Source organism: Carlito syrichta, unplaced genomic scaffold, assembly GCF_000164805.1.
Source record: "Carlito syrichta isolate Samal-C Ts95f unplaced genomic scaffold, Tarsius_syrichta-2.0.1 Scaffold302385, whole genome shotgun sequence".
In the NCBI taxonomy this organism is placed as follows: Eukaryota; Metazoa; Chordata; class Mammalia; order Primates; family Tarsiidae; genus Carlito; species Carlito syrichta.
The window spans coordinates 529,098-537,138 of NW_007246481.1; the positions used below are offsets into that span (position 1 = coordinate 529,098).

At 43.1% G+C, this 8,041-nt stretch overlaps 1 protein-coding gene across 8 annotated transcripts in view; it reads left to right on the forward strand.

Moving 5' to 3' along the window:
• LRRC4C (leucine rich repeat containing 4C) overlaps nt 1-8,041 on the forward strand; it is a 529,928-nt gene that overhangs the window by 496,817 nt on the left and 25,070 nt on the right. For 5 of the 8 annotated variants that reach the window (XM_021711583.1, XM_021711582.1, XM_008056510.2 and 2 more), the window contains one exon: nt 4,089-4,139. The exons of the other annotated variants lie outside the window; for them this stretch is intronic. The gene's annotated coding sequence lies outside the window, so the exon portion shown is untranslated. The remainder of the gene's footprint in view (nt 1-4,088; nt 4,140-8,041) is intronic. 8 annotated transcript variants of the gene reach the window in all.

Below are 8,041 nucleotides of genomic sequence, written 5' to 3' on the forward strand. Positions count from 1 at the left end.
TATTTGTACCCTGTCTACCTTGCTAGCAGTTTGAAAGTCTTAATGAAGATGTCCTAGTCCAACTCAAATTAAGGAGGGCATACTGTCAGAGGCTAAGGCATATGATCTGAGAAAAATTAAGCTAGCGGGGCTATCTGTCAGATGATAGGAGGTCTTGGCAGCCATTCTGTCTAAACAACCTCTTAGTGAACTTTCTGCAGGTTGGAAAGTGTCCTCATGTGGCATCCTCGGGGGCTCTTTGTGACTCTCTTATAACTTTAGCTTAATGGCAATAGGCAGAGACATGTGGAAATCCTATTTTGAGGCGCACAGCCATTTTAGAACTCCCAGAGATGGGGTCTGCCGAGGCATACTCTCACAGGGTATAGCTTGTCTCCTAGAAGTGATTTCAGTGTTTGTCACTCCCTCCGACTTTCCCCCAGGTTTTCTGCTGTTGTCGTTAGGTATATGTTTTGAAAATGACAAACAATCAGATTGAGGAAAAAGCGTATGGTGTGTTTATGTCTGTGGGCATAAATGTGGAATAAATATATGTAATGCATGGTGGCTGATTCTTTGAGGCATTTATCTTCACTTGTGAGGAGAGACAGGATAAGTCACTCATGACGGTGCCAACCCAGATCCATCCTTCATCACTACACTCATGAAGATAAATGCCACACTTAAAGAGACCACAGCTATCACGTGTCCTTTCAGACTGGAGATTCAGAGTGGTTAGAGCAAGAGGTCAGCCGGTGCTGTGATTTAAAAATCGAGAACACTTTGTCCGTGTCCTCTCCTACCCTCACACGCCTTGGTCCTCCATGTCAACCTAGGGTACGACCAGCAGCTAAACAGATGGCTAGGTAGCATTCATCTGTGTCTACAGGTATTCACTTCACTTTAATTTTTAAAATATTCATTTCCTGGTATATGCCAAGCACAGAACCCTGCAATGACAACGCACTACTTAATAGGATAGTGTTCCTGGTCCTCACAGTGATAAGTATGATAAATGGTATAAGGAAGAAAGCCCTATGGCAAAATAATAAGCGAGTGGTTGGTTCTTTCTGTGAGCGGGTCAGGTGAGAAAGGAACACGTCAGAATGGAAGTATTGAGAGATGATAATATTTGAACGCCTGTATTGGAAAAACAGTATGGGCACCTTAGCCTTCCATGATGTACAAGTCGGGGCCCATTGGATTCTCTAGCTATGGCGTGACAAATGGGTGACTTCTCTGCTCTGAGCTTGCGGACCCACTGGAGATAAGCGGTAGATAGAATCCCTTTATAACTCAGTAATGGAATGTACTTGTTCTGCTTTTCTTTTTAATTACCCTTCCACAAATGGGATGTGTGAGGTAAGAAGACGTCATTGAAACAAAAATATTGGCTCTTTTTCCCTTGGCTGGTACATAAAAGTATATACAACAAGATGTAAACTACAGGAGAATGCTATAAATCTGAGAAATCTGATTGACAAATCAGACATTTCTAAGATCATTAGCCCTCTTTGAAAAATGTTAGTTTGAACCATACAATATGGTGGTATTCAACAGCTTCTGGTTTAGGAAATAGTAATTTCTTAATGTTCTGTCAAATCATGCTGATTGATTTTGTGGTTCCAATTGAGGGTGTGTTTTAGTTGCGTTATTTTTTCTATATGTAAGCTTATTTCACTTGATAAGCTATTCTGTCCTCTTATTCAAGAACATTATGAACACATACTACATGGCAGTTACCGGGCTGTGAATGCATGTGACATGGAGCATGTTGCCTGTCTCAGTGGGTCATGCTGGCTCATGAGACAGAAAGACATAGAGCGAGCAGTACAATAATACGCAAGTGGCACGTGGTTGATAGTCGCGCAAATAAATGTTCTTTTTGTTCTTCTCACACTGGAAGTAGTAGTGCAGAGTGTCAAAGGAACATATATAGTAAGTTTCTACCAATTTAAATAAACATGAAAGGATTCACGGCAGAAATATCCCCTTTTTTCCCTTAATGTTTGTGTTAAAAGACCGTGTAATAGGCAGATCACCAGCCTAGGGCTTCAAATATTTCACTTCTTGGTATACTTTTATCACGTATTCATTTCTAGAACACGATAACATTATTTAACGTCCCTATTCTTGTACCTTCTCATCTACAAAATGGAAAAATGTAATCTCGCCTCCCTGCCTTCTGTAACTGTGAGGGTCAGACAGGATAACGCGTATGAGAAAATTTTCTAAGTTGTGATGTTTACGTTGGAATCAAGAATTGTACTGTAGGCAGATTAATTTCTGATCTCAAGTGGGGAAATTAAATTAGCAGCAATAGACACAAGTCTACAAGTCAGCTTGAGATTTGGGTTTGCCAGTCTTCTTTTTTGATGGTGTTTAAAGCTGTTCTAGGACCACCTAGGCAGGGGCATACCTCATCAACAAGGGTACCTGCGTCATCAGTGTTTATATTCCTAACCCTGAAATGCACTCCACGTCTTGATAATAATTTTTTTTTTAAAGAATGAATATAGATAAAGAATACAATCCAATAAAGGGTTAGTATAGATAAAGAAGAGGTCTGCAGACTGAGCCCTGGGTCACTCCAAGGTACTTTGGCCCATGAGATAAGATGGGAACAGCAATGGATGCTGAGCAGATGATCACTGAGGTGGGAAGAGAATCAGGAGAGTTGTTTTCGAAGAGCCAAGCGCAGAAAGTGTTTCAGAAAGAACAGTAGCTACTAGTTCTTGCCTAATGTACACTTGAGACTTGGCTGCTTGATTTAGCAATAAACATACATTCTCACCTCCCACCTTTTCTGTGCCCTCTCCACACACACACTAATCTAGTTACCCACTGCCTTGCTCTCAAGTTGCTGTAAATTCCAGGCACATTAAATCACAACTCATATTCCATATGCCCTACTGGAGGGTAGTTCATGTTTTCTGAAGCCGTGAGATGAGGGGACATTTTTTATAAGGTTGAGTCATAGTTTTTTTTAAAACAATGATGGATCATCTCTAAAATACGTTTTTATCATATTTGGTTGTGTTTGTGTAATCATAGCACTATTCACTAGTGATATGTTCCTGTGATGTTGAAAAAGCACTTGTCCTCATATTATCTGTTCCAAACAAAAGCATCAATGCCATAAGATAGCCAGCAGTGAAGATCCGCCATCAGACTATACTGCCTGCTAACACCCCCTTGCTGTCATCAGCCACAGACCCATGCTTCCCCCCTCCTTCCTTGCGATGTTAACATCTGCCTCTCTGTTCTCTTCGGTCTTACTCCTGATAGAGTTCTTGGTGATTGTGGTGTTCATGCCGTTCCCTGGATCTGGATTACTCGTTGTGAGGGATCTCTCTACCTGCCACCACTCAGGGCTTCCTCTTTGTGTATAGTCTGGGCCCCTTGTATTTCTAAGGTTGGGATTTAAAGATTGTATTTGTTAAAATTTTAAAATGTCTGTTTGGCTTCATGATTCCTTGAAAAATGTGAGCTGTGTCTCTCAGTATCTCGTTTGTGCTTCAAGTCTTGTGCGGCCCTCAATTTCAGATTCCAAGTTTAATTTTGCCTATGCTACAGGAGTGGTGGAGTGGAGAAAGAAAGACGATGTGTCTCTGTGACTCTATTGTTTTGAGAATGTGGGGTGAGAATTCCTGATTGGGGTTGTTGGCGGATGCCTGTGTCAAACTTTTAACATTCCATTGACTTTCAGAATCAATAGTTCTGTTTAACTACTTGCATCTTTATAATGAATTATCGGATTTGCTCTTAGAAGTTGGTTCTGGTCAGGACACAAGACCAGAGAGAAAATGTGACTTATTTATAGTCATGTGTCTAATAAGTCAGAACCAAGTTCAGACTAAAGGGCTTTTGATTCCAAATGCATTTTTTTGATTGGCGTTAAAAAAAAATGCATTGTTCAAAATGGCTAATAGTTAAGATAGCTGCCTAGGCTTTCTGCCCAGAACAGTGTTACGATGCAGTGGTGATTTAATAAATGTCACCACTGGTGTCTGTGGTGGTGATTTTGATGGTGGCAGACCAAGAACTGTGCTGAATTGTTCTAATGATGCCTTTTTCTTTTCTTTTCTCTCCCTCTCTCTCTTTTTTAGATTGGCAAACACATTGCCACTTACAGCCTAGAGACCCCAGTGGAGAGCTAGGTGGGTGATGATTCATGCTAAATCTTTCTCACAATATGCTGTACCTACCACAGCAGCTAATGTGAGGCGGTTCATTATACACTGTCAAATCCAATAACAGCGACGACTGGCTTTGCTAGCATGAGCAATTTGTGGGAAGTCCAGCCACTGCAAACCACTACTGAACTCCAGAAAATAAGCTGCAGCATGGTAGAAAGAAACGTAGCCACGGAGTCATATTTGCAAATTTCTTGTAGGTCTCTTTCTGCCAGTTTAGCCTTCATGTTCCTAGCTTGACTCCAGAGATGACTTTCCTTGAGATTCACTTACCTTGGGAGCGCCTCCTCCCTCGGTGGTATTTTATGGACTAAATAGCTTATAAGGGTTCTGGCAACTCATGGGCAGAGCTAGGAATGTGGGTCTCCTATGGCAGGGTTTCTGAAGCGCCCTTTTCCCCTCACCCTTCTGCCACAAGCCACGCCATACACATATACACGTTCTAGTTGTGCTGAGGCACAGTCTCTGGAGGTGGTAGACTTACCTCTAGACAGGTAAGATCGGGGATGGCGGGAGACAGGAGCACCGACTCTTGCCTGTGATTTATGATTATGTCTCCATTAAACTCTAATCCCCTCGAAGGCAGTGTTCTGGATTTACCTCAACTAACACCTGTGAGCTCCAGTTGACCCTTTGTGGGTATTTATTGATGAAATTGACACATTCCTTTCCAAAGGGCTTAGTATTAAGGCAGGGAGACCGCGGTTTCATCTTCTCACCTCCCCGGTCCCTGGTACAGTGCCTGACACATATTAGGCGGAAAACTATGTGTCTGTCTCGGGAAATAACAGAGGTGTAAATGAGTCTATCAATTAGATGGTTCCCTGTGGCCAAATTAAAGCCCAAGCGAATGGTTTTCGACCATCAGAGACAGAAAAGCGATGGCTTCAAATCATTTTTCTTCAGGCCGCCAGGAATGATGCCCTTAAAAAGCGGTTGTGTATTTTGGAAGGCAAAAGCTAATCTGAAGCTGTTTTCTTTATTTTTATATTCAAATGCCGATAAAACAGAAAAACACCGGAGACCTATTCATTGCTCACAAATGATATATGGGGTAATAATGCACTTGCTTCTCCAGCTGTGCTACACTCTGGCGCTGTCTTGGGTTTAATTGAAAATACGCTGTGACCTTGGTTTTGTTCACTGGGCATGGTGGGTATAATTGGCACGAGGCCTCTGAAGAACTCCCTTCTAACGAATGTCCTTTGGCTAATTTGGGGTTCGCCTGAGGGAAATAATGTGTGAGATCCTGTAAAAACAAGATGCATTTTATTTGTGTGCAACGCACACAGAGTTCATGATTTTTTAAAAAAACTTTTATTTTTCCATACCTATCTGTGGAGTCCTAAATGCTCTCAGCATAATAGTATTATCCCTCACAGTCTCATGTTTCATCACAATTAAATAAACAGCTTGTGAATCGCAGTCCAAAAAAACACGTCTGTGTTCCACTCTTAACTTGAGGGGTTTCCATAGAAACCACAGGCAGCAAGTTTCACTGACATTTCTCGGACTTGAGGCTATATGCAGCCTTGACGTCTCCCTGTGTCGCTCTGTGTGTGTCTTCCTTCCTCCCTCCACCCTCCCAGCCCACCTCCCCTTAGTTCTCTCCTCCTGCTTCCCTGCCTCCACACTTTCTCTTATTAGCAATGAGGAAGTAATTTGGACTCAGTTAGATTTAACAAATGCAATAATACTCAAATGGGCTCTGATCCTTAAGTGTAATTGTGTTATTAGCTGGAAATGTTTTTCTTCAAGAATAAAAGAATTGAGAGTGACGTCTGCTAAGGTCGCTCATGTTGGCAAGAAAAAATCCCTTGACTGACCGTTCAAAGTCCGTGGTCTCTGCATCAAGGTCCGCCTTTGGGTCCAGCTGAGGCTTTCCCTTGAGGTCGTCAACCCACACTGGTATTTCTCCTGAGTTCTGATATTCACTCTGGAGCAGAAAAGCATGGTGCTGATCGTATTCCGGGAGAAACTAGGAATTTTTTTTAGGAAAGACAAAGCAGACTGTGTACTGAGTACCTGCCATGCAATGAGTATTTTGTCATGTGTCTTCGTTTGTGTTGTCTTGGTTAATCCCACAAAGTTTATTGCCAGCCAGTGCACAGAAAAAAGATGAATCTGGAACTGGTAGTTTAAGTTCAGGCTTCACCACAGGCTGGCGGCAGAGCCCTGGGTGTGATGCTTACATGCTGTCTTGGTTTCTCAAAGACAAAATGAATACAGGCACTTTAAAGCAATGGGATTTTGTTAGGATTAAAGATGCTAATGTAGCTAGTACGTCAGAGCAGTTGTATTTCTTTTTAGCCCTGTAGAAATGGGGAAAACAAGTTGCCAAAAGATTGCATCACTCAGCCAAAGCTGTATACTGAGCAGGAGGTATATCCATACAGCACGGTGACCCCTGACCATCCTGGGATCTGTCAGTAATTGTGTGATTTGGGATAAGTGACAAACTTACAGAGCATCTGGTTCCTCATCTGTATAACGAGGATAATGGTTCTTACCTCAGGGAGTGGTTGGGAGGGCTAAATAACTCTGTGCATGTAAGTTACTTACTGCCTGCCCTATGGAAAGCTGACTGCATTTTTAATCTCCACCTCCCTCCCTGTAGGTGGTAGATTTACCTCTAGACAGGTAAGATTGGGGATGGCGGGAGACAGGAGCATCGACTCTTGCCTGTGATTTATGATTATGTCTCCCTGCCCCAACCTTTCTGATTTGTTTTGTTTTGTGTGTGGATTCAACATTAAAGAAAGAACAGTGTCCAAAGTCTATCTAATAGTTACAGTTTAAAATGACCTCACAATTCATAAACTGCCTCATGTTATCCTGATAGCAATGAGAAAGAAAAGTCAGGTGCAATCACACCCACTGTATAGATTAGGCAAAAGAAGAATCTGTGTTAATGACAAGATTTTCGATACAGTGAATGAAGAAACTTGGTTTTTTACCTCATTCCCCAGAGTCCATTTTATCATTAAAATTGCATATTTTTTTTTTTGAGTTGGAGTCTCACCTCATCGCTCAGGCTGGAGTGTAGTGGCACGCTCACGACCACCCCGGTGTCAGTCTGCTGGGCTCTGGCAGTCGTTCCACCTCAGCCTTCCAAGTAGCCAGAACTACAGGAATGTGCTACCATACCAGGCTAATTTTTGACTTATTGCAGAGACAAGGTTTCGCCAAGTGGCCCGGGCTGGTCCCAAACCCGTGGGCTCAGGCAACCCACTCGCCTCGGCCTCCCAAAGTGTTGGGATGACAGGCTGAGCCCATTATTCTAAATTTAGATCTTATGTGCGCAAGTTTTAAGGCAAAGGCCCAGCAGATAGTGACTTATCTTTCTAACAAATATGAGGGGAGGACACATGGTAGAAAAGAAGGGAAGGGGGTAAGGAGAGGGTGGTTACAATATCTGTTGCAATCTGCCCTTAGGTCATTATTCAGGATCTGAAGGGACATGTAGAAATGTAATTCTCAATCCAAGGGAGAGATGAGGCATTGATTTTGTGCAGCAATATGCCCAAGTGTTGCTGGTTGGAAAAATGGGGTGAGGTAAGAGAGAAAGCCCTTCAAAAAATCCAGGAGCCAGGCTCGGTGGCTCAGCCTGTAATCCCGTGCCTTGGGGAGGCTGAGGTGAGTGGATTGCCTGAGCCCGCGGGTTCGAGACCCGCCTGGGCAGCGAGACCTCATCTCTACAATAAATCAAAAAAGTAGCCGGCGAGGTAGTGCGCGCCTGTAGCTCCAGCTACTGGAAGTCTGAGGCAGAAGGATCGCCGGAGCCCAGCAGGTCGAGGCTGCGGTGACCGGGAGTGGCAACTGCACTCCAGTCCGGGCGACATAGTGAGACTCCAACTCAAAAAAAA